At 40.6% G+C, this 17,905-nt stretch overlaps 1 non-coding gene across 1 annotated transcript; it reads left to right on the top strand.

Annotated features, from left to right (window-relative positions):
- Nucleotides 1-14,106: 14,106 nt before the first annotated feature.
- LOC130971338 (small nucleolar RNA R71) lies at nt 14,107-14,214 on the top strand. Its single transcript, XR_009082562.1, has one exon. It is a non-coding gene; the product is annotated as a small nucleolar RNA R71 (small nucleolar RNA).
- Nucleotides 14,215-17,905: the final 3,691 nt, after the last annotated feature.

The following is a 17,905-nucleotide window of genomic DNA, read 5'->3' as shown; positions in this document are numbered from 1 at the left end:
AGTTAAGGTAGGTACTAACGTGGAATAGGGATAAGTGTGCAACGTTAAAAGTGAACACTGATGTGTGGAAAACGATCCAACACAAAACTCACCGGCAAGTGTACCGGGTCGCATCAAGTAATAAAACTCACGGGAGTGAGGTCGATCCCACAGGGATTGAAGGATTGAGCAATTTTAGTTCAGTGGTTGATTTAGTCAAGTGAATCAAGTATTGGTTGAGTGATTTTGTATCCAACAGTAAGTAAATAGCAGGAAATGTAAAGGGAGAGGGATGAATTGCAGAAATTAAAGAGAACTGAAAGTAAAGGTATTGAATCTTAAAGAACAAGAAATTAAATGACTGAAACTTAAAGTGCAAGAAATGTAAATTGCAGTAACTTAAAGTGCAAGAAATATAAATTGCTTGAATGGAAAAAGGGATTTGAGGACTGGGAATTCAGAATTTAAGCAAGGGAAATTAACTTGCAGCAATTATCAAAGCAAGAGATGAATTGAAATTGTCTAGATCTCAAACAGAAATGGAAATTTGATTGCAGCAGTGGTTCAACAGAAGAACCAAAAGGAAAATTGGATCTCAGGACTCCAAAGACTAGATAGCAAAGTCTAGATCTCAATTGCCTTCCCATATCCAAGTTCACAAAGCAATTAAAGAGAAATTGAAGATTGAAGCAGTAAAGGTACTTGAATTCAACTCAATTATGCAGTAGGAAAATCAAAGAGATCTTAAATGGAGATTGAGACAGAAGTTCCTCAATTCTTCACACCCAAGACTCAAACAAGAAAAGTAAAAAAGTGCTCAAGCAAGAACAAGGAAGAAGAGAGATCAATTCTCCTTCCCAATTCTCTAAGATCTCAGTTCCAAGCTCTCAAAGAAAATGAAGTCTAAAGATGTAAAAATTAAAAAATCAAAAGAAGGTCCTTATTACATCAAACTATCTCCTATTTATACACTTTCTATTCGTGGATTTTGGATTTTGGATGGGCTTTTGATTTGGTGAAGAAATGAATTAAATTGGATTTTTAATCCAATTTTCAGCCCATGAAGAATTTGGCTCCAGGAGGCTGCTCTGCTCTTGTGGAGAGCAGAGCAGGGAAATCTAGCATGAGGCCTCGTGCGTGCGTGCTGAATGTGTAGCATCAGGATGCTGTCCTGCCCTTGCGGAGAGCAGGGCAATGCTTGCTGCTGGCCGTGCCAATTTGTGTGCGCGCCCAAGCTCCCAGCCGTGCCAAAAATGCTACCCATGCCATGCTAAGGAATGCTGCTCTGCTCTCCTTGTGGGCAGCGCAGCAAGGCAACCAAGGGTAAGGTCCCAAGTTCGAAACTTGGTGGAGGCACACGCTGCCCCTTTTTCCTTGGTTTTCTTGGCACCAAAGTAACGCCTAGTTCCTTGCTTCCCCAAGGTGCTGTGTTCGATTCTTGGAGATTGAAAACAAGCCAATTCCTTGTATTTGAGCGCTACTTCCTTCCTTCTTGTTCTTGGGTTCGAAACCCATCGGTAGCACTAAGAGAGCAATTTTCTTTGAATTTTTCTTGCATGGAGCCCGATATTGCTCTTGAGGAGGGCAGGGCAGAGTTTTTCTTCCTTTAGTCCTTGGCATAGAATTGTGCTCCGCTCTTATTGAGGGCAGGGCAGTGATGTTTTGGAGGCTTGGTTCATTATGCTGCTCTCTTGGAGGGCAGTGTGCTCTTGTGGAGAGCAGTGTTAATTCCTCCTTCAATGTTGCGCCACACTTCTCCTTCTTTCACCACACCATTTTCTTCCCTTGGCCACACTTCTTAAGCCACGTTTTTCTTCTTTTCTTCTTTTCTTTACCTACAAGAAATCAAAGCAACCAATCAATGTATCTCCAAACTCATAAGGTTTATAATTCATTAAAAATCAATTAATTTTAGCTCAAACCTCATGATTTAGCATCAATTGAATGGTGGTTGTTTAATTTAAAGAAGTCATACATTTTCATTCCAAATTACTTACTTAGGATGCAAGAAATTGCATAAAGACTAGTGAAACAAGTGAAATTAGCTTGAAAAATGGGTATATGATGACTTGTCATCAAACACCAGTAACGCCCTCGAAGCCATCATGAGCCACGTTAATTGCCACGTTAACTACATTAACGTGGTAGTTAACATGGAGAAAAAAAAAGACTCCAACGTTAGTGGTAATTGTGATCACCACTAACGCTCCGAGATGTGGCAATGAACCACGTTAAGAGCCACGTTAACTAAGTTAACGTGGACCCTAACGTGGAAGAAAGGAACAATGCCAATGTTAGTGACACTCACCTTTGTGACTAACGTTGGAGCAAACGTGCATTGCCCACGTTAGTGGTCACGTTAAGACCACTAACGTTAAAGTTAACATGGAGTGAAATTGATGAGCCAACGTTAGTGACACTCACCTTTGTCACTAACGTTGGGATGGCATTCATAACCACGTTAAGAGCCACGTTAACTTAGTTAACGTGAGCTCTAACGTGAAGACTAGGGGCACAAGACAACGTTATTGGGAAAGGTGAGTCCCAATAACGCTTGCAAAGATGAGACATTACCACGTTAAGAGCCACGTTAACTTAGTTAACGTGAGCACTAACGTGGAGGCTAGGGGCACAATGCAATGTTATTAGGAAAGGTGAGTCCCAATAATGCTTGCAAAGCTTTGTAAGGCAACGTTAGTGGTCACGTTAGTACTACTAACGTTGGAGTTAACGTGGGCCATGTGGTGGGAACGTTAGTGAGAAAAGTGATTGCCACTAACGTTCTCGAACCCATAATGTCACTCAGTGTTAACGCCACTAACGCTCCAAGCCAAAGTCCATGATTACATCACTTTCTCTCTGCAACTAAAGCTGACCCCACTGAAGATTCCCAACTACTTCAACTTAAGATTAAAGGCCCATATCCAAGACTTAGAGAATTGACTAGAAGACCAAGAAGAGTAGTATATATAGGAGTAGTTTTGAACTAGAAAAGGAGATTGGCACATTGGAGAAAACTACACTCTGTATAGTTTTACTTTTCTGCGACTTCTAGATTGAGAATGTATCTTTCTTCTTCTTCATTTCTATTTTCCCGAGCTATGAACAACTAAACCCCTTTCATTGGGTTAGGGAGCTCTGTTGTAATTTGATGGATCAATCATTGTTTTCATTATTCTTCTTCTTTCTTTTCTCTTGATTTTACTAGAAAGCTTTCGATCTTCATCTAATTGGATTGTTATCTTAGGATAGAAACTCTCCATAATTGGATCTCTCCTGAGCCTTGGAAAAGGAATGAGGAGATCATGCTAGAAATGCTTTCTCATGTTGGACCAAATTGGGGTTTGGATGGGTATTGTGACATTTAACCTTACCAACACTTTGATTTGGAAATACATGTGGTATAATCAGTGAGCATGCCTCATCTCTTCTCATGAGCAATTAAATCAAGGAATTGGGCAATTGTTCAAGTTTAAAGAGATTGGATTGCCAAGGAATTGGGATCCAATCACTTAAGATTGCCAATGAGATCAATGAATGCATTGATTGAGGAAGAGATGAAAATGAACTTGATCCGGAGAATACAATACCTCCTGAACCCAATGAACTCCCCATTTCTGATCTTACCCATTCTCTTTATTTTCTGTTATTTACTTTCTTGCTAATCGCCCTAATTTCCCATTTAAGATTCTGCACTTTATTTTCTGTCATTTACTTTTCCGCCATTTAATTTTCTGCAATTCACCATCCACTTTCTGCTTAGCTCAACTAGAGCATTCTTCCAATTAAAATTGCTTGACCAATCAATCCCTGTGGGATTTGACCTCACTCTATTGTGAGTTTTTACTTGACGATAATTCGGTATACTTGCCGAGGGAGATTTGTTGAGAGACAAATTCCCATGCATCACTTGCTTAATCCAATTAATCTCTGTGGATACGATCCCACTCCATTGTGGGTTATTACTTGACGAAAATTTTGGTGCGCTTACCAAAGAACGGATTCATTATATGTGGGTAGTGAATCCGAGTCATCAATCCACATCCATTCACTCATATTACACACATTCTAGATATTTTTAGAAGTTAGTTACATTTTGTAGAGAGAGAAGCTCCACGTTCTCTCTAGGATTTTACTTTTTCTACCTCAATTTCTCTTGGATTCCTTTGGTAAGATCAATTGCTAATTCACTTTTACTTTGATTCAAGTTGTAGATCTACTCTCCTATTCTCAATTAGTGTTCTTTTGCTTCATTCACTTTTGATCTTAGATTTGTGACTTTGTTACTTTGATTTAGATCAATGCATTGTAGAAATTCACTTAATTATTTGATTGTTGATGATTGCTTGAAGTAGATACCTTGAATTCAATTCCTTTTTCTCAATCTCACGATGCTTTTCACTATTACTTGCCAATTGTTTGAGGAAATGCCAACCCTAGTTATGGAGTAGATTCCTCTTACTTGGCTTAGGTGTTGAGTTGTTGGAGATATTTGAATAATTAATATCAATTGTTAATCCTCAACTGAGAATTGCCAATTGACTTGTGTATCACTCAAGCTAGACTCCTTTGAGGTTAGGCTAGGACTTGTGACTCAAGTTGATTACTTTCACTAGATCTTCCTCCATACTTAGGAGTTGACTAAGTGAAGCAATGATTAGTCGTTGACACAATTGATGGAAGCTATAATGATGGAACTTCCAATGCTCACCCTTAGCCAAGGCTTTTACCATAATTGATTGTTGTTTATTTTCGTTAGCTCAAATTCTTACACCAAACTCTAAAAACCACAAAAGACTTCCTAATCAATGATGTGCATTTTAAGGCAATTCCTATGGAAGACTACTCGGGACTAATACTCTCGGTTATTGATTTTTGATTTGTTTGATGTGAAATTTACGTGTCGGTTAGACTATACTCACGATTGGATTTATTGATAATCTCTATACCGGCATAAAAATCTCTCATCAAAATGGCGCCGTTGCCGGGGAATTGCATATATGTGCCATGTTATTGGTTAGTGTGAATATGTTCATATTGTGAAACCTGCATTTTCTCTTAATTGTTTGTTTGTTTGATTGATAGTTAGGATTAGTGTTTGATTAATTCAATTTGGTGTCATGAGCTCTATATCTCCTTCATTGTATGACGCGTTCACTACTGGATCCGAGCTGAGCCCCATTTGATCCGAAAATTGAAAGAACTTTGCTTTACATTAGGCAAGCTCTGAGGCGGTTAGCCTTTGAGGAAGGTGAAAAGGTTTTTACCAATTCACCAACCATATCCGAGGTTAATTCCGAATTGTCATTCAAAGAAGGCACTATCTACTCTTCCGTTGATACTACTAATAGTTCTTCTCTTGATCTAGGTGCCAACACTATGGCCACTCCAAGGAGAGTTACCCTTAAGGAAGCGGGTGCACCAGACTTTGTTCTCCAACCTCTTCATGTGCTTCACCCAAACTTGAATGCAAACTTTGAGCTTAATACCGCCTTGATCAGTCTTCTACCTAAGTTCCATGGACTTCCCGCACAAGATCCTAATAGGCACCTCAAGGACTTTCACGGTGTATGCTCAACAACTAGGCGGGAAGGATCCGATGAGGTTGCTATATGGTTGTTTGCCTTTCCATTCTCTCTTGAGGGAAGAGCCAAGGAGTGGTTTTACACTTTACCTAGTGAGGTTGTTTTCGATTGGGACTTGCTTAGAAGGGAGTTCTTAGATAAATTCTTGCCCGCAGAAGCGACGGACAAGCTAAGAAAAGAGATCTCATGCATTGTCCAAGGCGATACGGAAACTCTATACGAGTATTGGGAGCGGTTTCGCAAGCTTCTAGACTCATCTCCCAACCAGATGAATGATACTTATTTTGCTTAGCTCTGTATGTCAAGGAATGAGACCACAAGACAAGACTCTATTGGATGCTTCAAGCAGTGGTTCTTTGTCAAATTATAGGACGGCAGAGGAGGCATGGCAACTGATTAGCGACTTCGTCGAGTCTACTCAACATGCTAGACGGAGGACCTACCATCCAAAGATTGTAAATAAAGTATCTTCTAGTAGTGAGACCGCCGCCCTTGCCAAATCCATGGGTGAGATGACAAGCATCCTTAAGCAACTCCAACTTGGCCAATAACAACCTTCACAACAATCTCAACCTCCATCTCTTCGACACTAACCAAGTCAACATTTGGTTCCCCAACGTGTGTGTGGGATTTTCTCTTATTACTCTCATTACACGGATGAGTGTCCAAACCTCCAAGAAGATAACACCTTGGCGGCTACCCACAATTTCTATGACCTCCCAAATCAAGGATTCCACCAACAAGGTGGCAACTTCAACCAATGCGGTAGCAATTATAACCAAGGTTGGAGAGATAATGTCAACCAAGGGTGGCGTGACAATTATCAATAAGGAGGTAGGGACAATGGAGGCAATCAAAGATGGAACAACAACAACTCACAAAATCGATACTCCCCAAACCAATCATACTCTCAACAAAACCAAGGAAGAAACTACCAAACCTATCAATCACTATACCAAAGACAACCTCCTCAACCCAACCAATCACAAAACCCCAAACTCACCTATCCTTTCCCTTCCAACCAAGATGAGACTCTCCGTTCTATCCTTCAAAGACAAAGAGACCTTCAAAACACACTCACCTCTTGTCTCACCGGTCTTACATCCACTCTTCAAGCCCTTGTAGCCCGTTTGGAACCACCCTCTACCTCCACTCCTCAAGCATCAAGTTCTAGTGCCATACTCTCTCAACCTCTACCCAACCCCAAGGGTGGTATCAATGCCATTACCTTGAGGTCTGGAACCAAATTGCAAGAGAGAAGGCCAAAGGAACCAAGCCCAATAATACTCACTCAAGAAGAGGAAAGGGTTGAGATAGAAGAAATTAAAGAAGAAGATTAAGCACAAGAGGTAGTTGAAAATGAAATCTCTCAACCAAGAAGTGAAGCCTCTAAAGATGAGAAGGTTGTGGAATAAGTTGACCACCCAATCCCATTTCCTACACTAGCAAGGAAGGCTAAGAAGCGTGTAGAACTTGACCCCAAGATGGTGGAAATGTTCAAGAAAGTTGAGGTAACTATTCCTCTTTTTGATGCTATCCATTAAGTACCCAAATATGCTAAGTTTCTTAAGGACTTATGTATGAACAAAGATAGAATCCATGAGTTAGAGACTATTCCATTGGGGAGTTCTATTTCGGCTTTGATGGGAGCATTACCGGAAAAATGTGGTGATCCGGGCCCGTGCATGGCTACTTGTACCATAGATGGTGTTTAATTCATTAATTGTATGTGTGATCTTGGTGCATGTGTTAGTATTATGCCTCTTTCCGTTTATCATATATTGAAGCTACCACCGTTGAAGCGGTTGGCAGCTAGGTTTGTCTTAGCGGATAAAAGCATAATAACTGTGACGGGTATTTCGGAAGATGTGTTGGTAAACATAAAGGGTTTGATATTCCCAATTGATTTTCATATCATTGAGATGCCACCAAGTGAATCCGAAAGGACATCATCCATCCTACTTGGGAGGCCATTTTTTAGGACCTCTAAATTCAAATTGGATGCCTACTCAGGAATCTATTCATTTGAGATCGACGGGAGAGTCGTAAGTTTTAGCCTAGATGAAGTAATGAGGCACCCATGGAAAACCATTCCATATTCCAGTGTGACTTAATTGACAACATTGTGGCCGAAGTGCATTATGCAAAGCTAGATGAGAAGAATGTGATTGAAGAGTCAAGTGAAGAAAACACTCCACCTGGTGCGCGAAATTGTGAACAATACTTTTCACAACTCTCATAATCCCCGGTCATGAACTCCAAAAACTTGGTAGTTCAATTCCATGGCATTTCACAACTTCGCACAACTAACCAGCAAGTGCACTGGGTCGTCCAAGTAATACCTTACGTGAGTAAGGGTCGATCCCACGGAGATTGTTAGTATTGAAGCAAGCTATGGTCATCTTGCAAATCTTAGTCAGGCAAACTCAAATGTATATGGTGATGAACGAAAATAACATGAAAGATAAAGATAGAGATACTTATATAATTCATTGGTAGGAACTTCAGATAAGCGCATGAAGATGCCTTCCCTTCCGTCTCTCTGCTTTCCTACTGTCTTCATCCAATCCTTCTTACTCCTTTCCATGGCAAGCTTATGCAAGGGTTTCACCGTTGTCAGTGGCTACCTCCCATCCTCTCATTGGAAATGTTCAACGCACCCTGTCACGGCACGGCTATCCATCTGTCGGTTCTCAATCAGGCCGGAATAGAATCCAGTGATTCTTTTGCGTCTGTCACTAACGCCCCGCCTTCAGGAGTTTGAAGCACGTCACAGTCATTCAATCATTGAATCCTACTCAGAATACCACAGACAAGGTTAGACCTTCCGGATTCTCTTGAATGCCGCCATCAGTTCTCGCCTATACCACGAAGACTCTGATCTCACGGAATGGCTGGCTCGTTTGTCAGGCGAGCACTCGGTTGTCAGGCGATCAACCATGCATCGTGCAATCAGGAATCCAAGAGATATTCACTAGAGCCTTGGTTGCTTGTAGAACAAGAGTGGTTGTCAGTCACCTTGTTCATAAGTGAGAATGATGATGAGTGTCACGGATCATCACATTCATCAAGTTGAAGAACAAGTGATATCTTAGAACAAGAACAAGCGGAATTGAATGGAAGAACAATAGTAATTGCATTAATACTCGAGGTACAGCAGAGCTCCACACCTTAATCTATGGTGTGTAGAAACTCCACCGTTGAAAATACATAAGCATAAGGTCTAGGCATGGCCGAATGGCCAGCCTTCCAATGATCTAAGATAGCATAAAACGAAGATAGCTACCAAAGTCTTCTAATACAATAGTAAAAGGTCCTACTTATAGATAACTAGTAGCCTAGGGTGTACAGAGATGAGTAAATGACATAAAAATCCACTTCCGGGCCCACTTGGTGTGTGCTTGGGCTGAGCAATGAAGCATTTTCGTGTAGAGACTCTTCTTGGAGTTAAACGCCAGCTTTTATGCCAGTTTGGGCGTTTAACTCCCATTTGGGTGCCAGTTCCAGCGTTTAACGCTGGGATTTCTTGAGGTGACTTTGAACGCCGGTTTGGGCCATCAAATCTTGGGCAAAGTATGGACTATCAAATATTGCTGGAAAGCCCAGGATGTCTACTTTCCAACGCCGTTGAGAGCGCGCCAATTGGGCCTCTGTAGCTCCAGAAAATCCACTTCGAGTGCAGGGAGGTCAGAATCCAACAGCATCTGCAGTCCTTTTCAGTCTCTGAATCAGATTTTTGCTCAGAACCTTCAATTTCAGCCAGAAAATACCTAAAATCACAGAAAAACACACAAACTCATAGTAAAGTCCAGAAAAGTGAATTTTAACTAAAAACTAATAAAAATATACTAAAAACTCAACTAAAACTACTAAAAACATACTAAAAACAATGCCAAAAAGTGTATAAATTATCCGCTCATCACAACACCAAACTTAAATTGTTGCTTGTCCCCAAGCAACTGAAAATCAAATAAGATAAAAAGAAGAGAATATGCAATGAATTCCAAAAACATCTATGAAGATCAGTATTAATTAGATGAGCGGGGCTTTTAGCTTTTTGCCTCTGAACAGTTTTGGCATCTCACTCTATCCTTTGAAATTCAGAATGGTTGGCTTCTTTAGGAACTCAGAATCCAGATAGTGTTATTGATTCTCCTAGTTAAGTATGATGATTCTTGAACACAGCTACTTTATGAGTCTTGGCCGTGGCCCAAAGCACTCTGTCTTCCAGTATTACCACCGGATACATACATGCCATAGACACATAATTGGGTGAACCTTTTTCAGATTGTGACTCAGCTTTGCTAAAGTCCCCAATTAGAGGTGTCCAGGGTTCTTAAGCACACTCTTTTTGCCTTGGATCACAACTTTATTCTTTCTTTTTCTTTCTTTTTTTCTTCTTTCTTTTTTTTTCGGTTTTTTTTTCTCTCTCTTTTTTTTTTTTGTATTCACTGCTTTTTCTTGCTTCAAGAATCATTTTTAATGATTTTTCAGATCCTCAGTAACATGTCTCCTTTTTCATCATTCTTTCAAGAGCCAACCTTCATGAACCACAAATTCAAGATACATATGCACTGTTTAAGCATACATTCAGAGAACAAGAGTATTGCCACCACATCAAAATAATTAAACTATTATAAAATTCAAAATTCATGCAATTCTTTCCTTTTTTCTCAATTAAGCACGTTTTTATTCAAGAAAGGTGATGGATTCATAGGACATTCATAACTTTAAGGCATAGACACTAAGACACTAATGATCACAAGACACAAACATGGATAAGCATAAGCATAAAATTCGAAAAACAGAAGAATAAAGAACAAGGAAATTAAAGAACGGGTCCACCTTAGTGATGGCGGCTCTTTCTTCCTCTTGAAGATCCTATGGAGTGCTTGAGCTCCTCAATATCTCTTCCTTGTCTTTGTTGCTCCTCCCTCATGATTCTTTGGTCTTCTCTAATTTCATGGAGGATGATGGAGTGTTCTTGATGCTCCACCCTTAGTTGTCCCATGTTGGAACTCAATTCTCCTAGGGAGGTGTTTAGTTGCTCCCAATAGTTTTGTGGAGGAAAGTGCATCCCTTGAGGTATCTCAGGGATCTCATGATGAGAGGGGTCTCTTGTGTGCTCCATCCTTTTCTTGGTGATGGGTTTGTCCTCATCAATGGGGGTGTCTCCTTCTATGTCATCTCCAACTGAATAACAGAGGTGACAAATGAGATGAGGAAAGGCTAGCCTTGCCAAGGTGGAAGACTTGTCCGCCACTTTATAGAGTTCTTGGGCTATAACCTCATGAACTTCCACTTCTTCTCCAATCATGATGCTATGAATCATGATGGCCCGGTCTAGAGTAACTTCGGACCGGTTGCTAGTGGGAATGATTGAGCGTTGGATAAACTCCAACCATCCTCTAGCCACGGGTTTGAGGTCATGCCTTCTCAATTGAACCGGCTTCCCTCTTGAATCTCTCTTCCATTGGGCGCCCTCTTCACAAATGTCAGTGAGGACTTGGTCCAACCTTTGATCAAAGTTGACCCTTCTAGTGTAAGGATGTTCATCTCCTTGCATCATAGGCAAGTTGAATGCCAACCTTACATTTTCCGAACTAAAATCCAAGTATTTCCCCCAAACCATAGTAAGATAATTATTTGGATTCAGGTTCACACTTTGATCATGGTTCTTGGTGATCCATGCATTGGCATAGAACTCTTGAACCATCAAGATTCCGACTTGTTGAATGGGGTTGGTAAGCACTTCCCAACCTCTTCTTCGGATCTCATGGCGGATCTCCGGATATTCACCCCTTTTGAGTGAAAAGGGGACCTCGAGGATCACCTTCTTCAAGGCCACAACTTCATAGAAGTGGTCTTGATGCACCCTTGAGATGAATCTATCCATCTCCCATGACTCGGAGGTGGAAGCTTTTGCCTTCCCTTTCCTCTTTCTAGAGGTTTCTCCGGCCTTGGATGCCATAAATGGTTATGGAAAACGAGAAAGCAACGCTTTTACCACACCAAACTTAAAAGGTTTGCTCGTCCTCGAGCAAAAGAAGAAAGAAGAGAGTAGAAGAAGAAGAAGTGATGAGGAGAAAGGGAATGGCTTTGAATTCGGCCAAGGGGAGAGAGATGGTGTTTAAGGTGTGTGAAAATGAAGGAGTGAAGGGGGGTTTATATAGGAGAAGGGGAGAGGGTTGTTCGGCCATTTGAGGGTGGGTTTGGGTGGGAAAGTGGTTTGAATTTGAATGGAGGGGTAGGTGGGGTTTTATGAAGGATGGATGTGAGTGGTGAAGAGAAAGATGGGATTTGATAGGTGAAGGGTTTTTGGGGAAGAGGTATTGAGGTGGTTGGTGAATGGGGGAAGAAGAGAGAGAGTGGTGGTGGGGTAGGTGGGGTCCTGTGGGGTCCACAGATCCTGCGGTGTCAAGAAAAAGTCATCCCTGCACCAAATGTTGCTCAAAATCACGTTTTGAGCCATTTCTGGCGTTAAACGCCGGGCTGGTGCCCATTCCTGGCGTTTAACGCCAGGTTCTTGCCCTTTTCTGGCGTTTAACGCTAGTCTGGTGCCCCTTTCTGGCGTTAAACGCCCAGAATGGTGCCAGACTGGGCGTTAAACGCCCAACAGCTAACCTCACTGGCGTTTAAACGCCAGCAACATCTTCCTCCAGGGTGTGTTGTTTTTCTTCCTGTTTTTCATTTTGTTTTTACTTTTTTCATTGATTTTGTGACTTCTCATGATCATCAACCTACAAAAAAAGATAAAATAGCAAAAGAGGATAGTTAATTATAAAACATTGGGTTGCCTCCCAACAAGCGCTTCTTTAATGTCATTAGCTTGACAGAGGACTCTCATGGAGCCTCACAGATACTCAGAGCCATGTTGGAACCTCCCAACACCAAACTTAGAGTTTGAATGTAGGGGTTCAACACCAAACTTAGAGTTTGGTTGTGGCCTCCCAACACCAAACTTAGAGTTTGACTGTGGGGGCTCTGTTTGGCTCTGTTTTGAGAGAAGCTCTTCATGCTTCTCCTCCATGGTGATAGAGGGATATCCTTGAGCCTTAAATACAAAGGATTTTTCATTCACTTGAATGATCAGTTCACCTCCATCAACATCAATCACAGCCTTTGCTGTGGCTAGGAAGGGTCTGCCAAGGATGATAGATTCATCCATGCACTTCCCAGTCTCTAGGACTATGAAATCAGTAGGGATGTAATGGTCCTCAATCTTAACTGAAATGTTCTCTACAAGTCCATTAGCTTGTTTTCTTGAGTTGTCTGCCATCTCTAGTGAGATCTTTGCAGCTTGCACCTCAAAGATCCCTAGCTTCTCCATTACAGAGAGAAGCATGAGGTTTACACTTGACCCTAAGTCACACAAGGCCTTCTTGAAGGTCATGGTGCCTATGGTGCAACGTATGGAAAACTTCCCAGGATCTTGTCTCTTTTGAGGTAATTTCTGTCTAGACAAGTCATCCAGTTCTTTGGTGAGCAAAGGAGGTTCATCTTCCCAAGTCTCATTTCCAAATAACTTGTCATTTAGCTTCATGATTGCTCCAATGTATTTAGCAACTTGCTCTTCAGTGACATACTCATCCTTTTCAGAGGAAGAATACTCATCAGAGCTCATGAATGGCAGAAGTAATTCCAATGGAATCTCTATGGTCTCATTTTGAGCCTCAGATTCCCATTGTTCCTCATTGGGGAACTCAGAGGAGGTTGGTGCACGCCCATTGAGGTCTTCCTTAGTGGCGTCCACCTCCTCTCTTTCCTCTCCATATTCGGCCATGGTTATGGCTTTGCACTCTCCTTTTGGATTTTCTTCTGTGTTGCTTGGGAGAGTACTAGGAGGGAGTTCAGTAATTTTCTTGCTCAGCTGACCCACTTGTCCTTCCAAATTTCTGATGGAGGACCTTGTTTCATTCATGAAACTTTGAGTGGTTTTGATTAGATCAGAGACCATTGTTGCTAAGTCAGAGGTATTCTGCTTAGAACTCTCTGTCTGTTGCTGAGAAGATGATGGGAAAGGCTTGCCATTGCTAAACCTGTTTCTTCCACCATTATTGTTATTGAAACCTTGTTGAGGTCTCTCTTGATTCTTCCATGAGAAATTTGGATGATTTCTCCATGAAGAATTATAGGTGTTTCCATAGGGCTCTCCTAGGTAATTCACCTCTTCCATTGAAGGGTTCTCAGGATCATAGGCTTCTTCCTCAGATGAAGCATCCTTGGTACTGCCAGGTGCATTTTGCATTCCAGACAGACTTTGAGAAATCAAATTGACTTGTTGAGTCAATATCTTGTTCTGAGCCAGAATGGCATTCAGAGCATCAATCTCAAAAACTCCTTTCTTTTGATTAGTCCCATTGTTCACAGGATTCCTTTCAGAAGTGTACATGAATTGGTTATTTGCAACCATTTCAATTAGTTCCTGAGCCTCTGTAGGCGTCTTCTTCAGATGAAGAGATCCTCCAGCAGAGCTATCCAAAGACATCTTGGATAGTTCAGAGAGACCATCATAGAAAATACCTATGATGCTCCATTCAGAAAGCATGTCTGAGGGACATTTTCTGATTAATTGTTTGTATCTTTCCCAAGCTTCATAGAGGGATTCTCCATCCTTCTGTCTGAAGGTTTGGACTTCCACTCTAAGCTTACTCCATTTTTGAGGTGGAAAGAACTTTGCCAAGAAGGCATTGACTAGCTTTTCCCAAGAGTCCAGGCTATCTTTAGGTTGTGAGTCCAACCATATTCTAGCTCTGTCTCTTACAGAAAAAGGGAATAGCATCAGTCTGTAGACCTCAGGGTCAACCCCATTAGTCTTGACTGTGTCACAGATTTACAAGAACTCAGCTAAAAACTGATGAGGATCTTCCATTGGAAGTTCATGGAATTTGCAATTCTGTTGCATTAGAGAAACTAATTGAGGCTTAAGCTCAAAGTTGTTTGCTCCAATGGCAGGGATAGAGATGCTTCTCCCATAGAAGTCGGGAGTAGGTGCAGTAAAGTCACCCAGCACCTTCCTTGCATTGTTGGCATTGTTGTTGTTTTCGGCTGCCATGTGTTCTTCTTCCTTGAAGAATTCGGTCAGGTCCTCTAAAGAGAGTTGTGCTTTGGCCTCTCTTAGCTTTCTCTTCAAGGTCCTTTTAGGTTCAGGGTCAGCTTCAACAAGAATGCCTTTGTCTCTGCTCCTGTTCATATGAAAGAGAAGAGAACAAGAAGATGTGGAATCCTCTATGTCACAGTATAGAGATTCCTTGAGATGTCAGAGGAAAAGAAAAATAGAAGAAAGAAGGTAGAAGAATTTGAACTTGGTGAGATAAAGTTCGAATTGTGCATTAAGAAGGAGTAGTACTCCATAAATAGAAGGATGTGAGAGGGAGGGAAGAGAATTTTCGAAAATTAATTAGAAAGATGTCACAAATATTTTAAAAATTGATTGATAATTTTCGAAAATTGAAAGTGGAAAAGAAATCAAGTGATTTTTGAAAAAGATTTTGAAATTAGAAGTTAAAAAGATTTGATTGAAAACTGATTTTGAAAAAGATGTGATTAAAGAGATATGATTGAAAAGATTTGATTTAGAAACAATTTTAAAAGATATGTGATGAGCGGATAATTTGTACACTTTTTGGCATTGTTTTTAGTATGTTTTTGGTATCTTTTAGTTAGTTTTTAGTATATTTTTATTAGTTTTTAATTAAAATTCACTTTTCTGGACTTTACTATGAGTTTGTGTGTTTTTCTGTGATTTCAGGTATTTTCTGACTGAAATTGAGGGTCCTGAGCAAAAATCTGATCCAGAGACTGAAAAGGACTGCAGATGCTGTTGGATTCTGACCTCCCTGCACTCGAAGTAGATTTTATGGAGCTACAGAAGCCCAATTGGCGCGCTCTCAACGGCATTGGAAAGTAGACATCCTGGGCTTTCCAGCAATATATAATAGTCCATACTTTGCCCAAGATTTGATGGCCCAAACCGGCGCTCAAAGTCACCTACAGAAATTCCAGCGTTAAACGCCGGAACTGGCATAAAATTTGGAGTTAAACGCCCAAACTGGCATGAAAGCTGGCGTTTAACTCCAGAAAAGGTCTCTACACGAAATTCCTTCATTGCTCAGCCCAAGCACACACCAAGTGGGCCCGGAAGTGGATTTTTCTGTCATTTACTCATTTCTGTAAACCTTAGGACACTAGTTTACTACTTATAGGATCTTTTGACAGTGTATCCGTACCTTATGACCCCATAATATTTTGTACACATTTCTTTCCACAGTATGAGCCTCTAAACCCCATGGTTGGGGGTGAGGAGCTCTGCTGTGTCTTGATGGATTAATGCAATTACTACTGTTTCTTATTCAATCATGCTTGCTTCGATTCTAAGATAACACTTGTTCTTAATCCGGATGAATGTGATGATCCGTGACAATCATCATCATTCTCAACTATGAACACGTGCCTGACAACCACCTCTGTTCTATCTTAGATTGAGTAGTTATCTCTTGGGTTCTTTAATCGGAATCTTCGTGGTATAGGCAGGACCTGATGGCAGCATTCAAGAGAATCCGGAAGGTCTAAACCTTGTCTGTGGTATTCTGAGTAGGATTCAATGATTGAATGACTGTGACGTGCTTCAAACCTGTAACCTACTGGGCGTTAGTGACAGACGCAAAAGAGGGATTCTATTCCGGTAGGGGAGGGAACCAAACCGGTGATTGGCAGTACTGTGACAGAGTGCGTGCATTAGCTTTCACTGCGAGGATGGGAGGTAGCCATTGACAACGGTGAAACCCTACATGAGCTTGCCATGGAAGGAGACTTGCGTGTTTGATGAAGAAGACAGTAGGAAAGCAGAGATTCAGAAGATGGGGCATCTCCAAAACCCCAACCTATTCTCCATTACTGCAAAACAAGTAACCATTTCATGTTCTTTTGCTTTTCACAATCAATCCTGATAATTTCTGATCTCCTGACTAAGATTTACAAGATAACCATAGCTTGCTTCAAGCCGACAATCTCCGTGGGATCGACCCTTGCTCACGCAAGGTATTACTTGGACGACCCAGTGCACTTGCTGGTTAGTTGTGCGGGATTGCAAAAGTGTTATTGCAATTTCGTGCACCAAGTTTTTGGTGCCGTTGCCGGGGATTGTTCGAGTTTGGACAACTGACGGCTTATCTTGTTGCTTAGATTAGGACTGTTTTATTTTTGTTGGTTTAGAGTCTTTTAGTTGAGTCTAGTTTCATATTCTAAGTTTGGTGTCAATTGCATGCTTTTTGTTTTTCTTCTTTTAATTTTCGAATTTTTCTTGTTCTTAGTCCCTTTTTGATTCATAAAAATTCTAAGTTTGGTGTCCTTTTTGTGTTTTTCTCTTAAAATTTTCGAAAATTGTGTGTTTGATTTTCTAAAAGTTTTAAGTTTGGTGTCTTTTTGTGTTCTTCTCTTTCCTCTTTTTAAAAATCAAATCTTTTTCATAAAAATTTTTCAATCATATCTTCTTAATTGCTGTTTTCAAAATCTTTTTCTTTACCAATTGATTCAGTTCTCAATTTGTTTTGATCTTATTTTATTTTAATTTTCAAATTTTATTTTATTTTCCTTTTGTTTTATTTTATTTTATTTTAATTCCCTTTTTTTTCGGTTATTTCAAAAAAAAAAAATAAACAAAATTTATCTCTTTGCAATTATTCTCATTTCCCTTTTGTCCATTATGGACTTAAGTGGAATTAATCAGTCCAAGAGGACTCTGGGGTCTTATGCTAACCCCATTACAGCTGCATATGGGAGTAGCATCTGTATACCTCCCATCAAAGCAAGCAGCTTTGAGCTAAATCCTCAACTCATTATCATAGTGCAGCAAAATTGCCAGTATTCCGGTCTTCCACAGGAAGAACCTACTGAGTTTCTGGCACAGTTCTTACAAATTGCTGACACAGTACATGATAAAGAGGTAGATCAGGATGTCTACAGACTATTATTGTTTCCATTTGCTGTAAAAGATCAAGCTAAAAGGTGGTTAAATAACCAACCTACAGCAAGCATAAAGACATGGAAACAGTTATCAGACAAATTCCTGAATCATTTTTACCCTCCAAAAAGGATGACACAGCTAAGGCTGGACATCCAAGGCTTTAAACAAGAGGATAATGAATCCCTTTATAATGCCTGGGAGAGGTATAGAGGTATGCTAAGAAAATGTCCCTCTGAAATGTTTTCAGAGTGGGTACAGTTAGACATTTTCTACTATGGGCTTACAGAAAAAGCTCAGATGTCTTTAGACCACTCAGCTGGTGGATCTATACACATGAGGAAGACAATTGAAGAAGCTCAAGAGCTTATAGACACTG

This window comes from Arachis stenosperma, chromosome 3, assembly GCF_014773155.1.
Source record: "Arachis stenosperma cultivar V10309 chromosome 3, arast.V10309.gnm1.PFL2, whole genome shotgun sequence".
NCBI classification, from domain to species: domain Eukaryota; kingdom Viridiplantae; phylum Streptophyta; class Magnoliopsida; order Fabales; family Fabaceae; genus Arachis; species Arachis stenosperma.
The sequence above is the reverse complement of the archived record's forward strand: the minus strand, read 5'-3'. Positions and strand labels throughout refer to the sequence as shown.